Source organism: Galeopterus variegatus, unplaced genomic scaffold (assembly GCF_000696425.1).
Source record: "Galeopterus variegatus unplaced genomic scaffold, G_variegatus-3.0.2 Scaffold6135, whole genome shotgun sequence".
Lineage (NCBI taxonomy): Eukaryota > Metazoa > Chordata > Mammalia > Dermoptera > Cynocephalidae > Galeopterus > Galeopterus variegatus.
Genome location: NW_007732246.1, coordinates 92,334 through 94,299, shown reverse-complemented (window position 1 = coordinate 94,299; position 1,966 = coordinate 92,334).

Below are 1,966 nucleotides of genomic sequence, written 5' to 3'. Positions count from 1 at the left end.
TGCATCCAGAGACTGACAGCTCTACGGGTAGAAAGGACCTGGAGAAACGCCCTTGTAGAACCAACCCTTTACTCTCAGTGCCGGGGCGTTACATTGTCAGTCCTTCCACAAATATTTACTGAGTACGTCCTGACTGCCTGTCAGTTGCAATCAAGAGCAAGAGATGGGGAAAACGGGGGAGCTCACAAGCAGGACTAAGATTACCTAGAGGGAGGTGGTGGCCAGCTTCTTCCTCTTCTCTTCATAGTGAGGCTGTAGTGGGCAATGCCCAAGCCTGCTTGAACTGCCGTCTGTATGCCAGCGATTCTCCATCTTGTATTTCTAGTCTCATCCTCTCCTTGGTCCAGACCTATCACTCGAAAGGCCTGCGGGACCTCTTTGCTTATATATCCTGCAAACATGTTTAACTGCAAGTTTCCCTCCTTACCTCCCAAACTCAGCCCCTTCCTTCTTTCCCTGTCTTATTGAAAACAGCTGCAGCCAGCTAGATGTACAAACTCTAAGGACCACCACGTCTAACCTGACTCTGTCTCTATGTCCTATTGTTTAAACCATTCTCATAAGGCTGCCTATTTGAGGTTCATCATCTCTGGCCCAGGCTACTGGAACAGACTCCTAATTTATCATTTCAGGGATTAGTGAAGTATCACCTCCTGGCTCTGCCATATACTATTTATTCTTTCATTTGATGAATGTCCACTGAGTGCCCTGAGATATGTTACCCCCACTTCTCTCCCGTGAGATTTCAGATTGTGCCCCTGGCTTTCACCATTCCTCTTCCACAAATGTTCAAAAAATAGCGAGTATTAATTTAATGTTAATAGATATATGCTTTTCTGAATTGTGAGGATTAAATGAGATCATGTATATAAGGAAGAAAATCCATGAGAAACCCCCAAAGCAGTCATATTTCTTTTTAGTGTTGTCATATTGTTAGAGTCAGGATTCTTTTAGCTGCAAGTGACAAAATCAGCTGGTTTAAGGACTTTATTTAGTTGATGCAAAAGCCTAGGAATGTGTTTTCCCATTTAAGGCATGGCTAGATCTGTCAATCGAGGTTACCAGGATCTGTTTTCCAGTTTGGGCTTCATTTTCAGACAAGTTTTTTCTATGATAGTCCCTTAGAAGGTACTACCAACTTAGTCCTAGCAAGGAAAAGAAAGCACTTTTTCTTCAATATTTGCTACAAAAGTCCCAGATCTCTTCTTACAGGGGCATCTTGACTCACTTGCCCCTCTCTGAACATGGAAAATGGATTGTTCAGATGACTAAGCTTGGATTCAAATTCCCTCCCCTGGAAAGGAATTTGGTGCTAGCTTCACATGATCTAGAATAGAGGGTTCTCCAAAGGAAAATTGGGGAACAGATGCCAAGCAGGCAGAAACAACAGATGTCTACTTTAGTCCTTCTCAAATGGTCAGCTGCAATACATTCGTGGAAGTTTTCAGAATCAAAATGGAGTCACTTGTGTTTAAAAATAAATAAATAAATAAAAAGAAAAAAAACCTGGTAAATAGGGCTGGGGAAGGCCATGAAGGGAAGGGTTCTCATGCATAAATGCCTGATAACAAGAACTATCACAAAGGACTCTGTAAAACCAAAACCTTGCACAGAGGCCAATGCTGCCTTACAAAAAGATACTTCTGCAAGGACATCTGCCAAGCAACTGCCTGTCCAGCTTTGGACTGGTGTCACCCTTGTTATTGATCATTGTTGCCAAGAATTATTATCCCCAAAGTATTATGTAATGCTCCATCATTTTTCCTTTACAAACCTTTGTCTACCATTACCTCCCAGAATACACACACAGTTTACTATGGCAAGTGTATTCCCCTTGCAATGCCCTATGCTTGAATGAATATCATTTTCTTTTAGAAAGACTCTTTCTTTTTGTTAGTTAGGTTGACAAATTTCACACAAAAATAATGGCAATGAAGACTAATACAGTAGTCAAAACAATAGATGT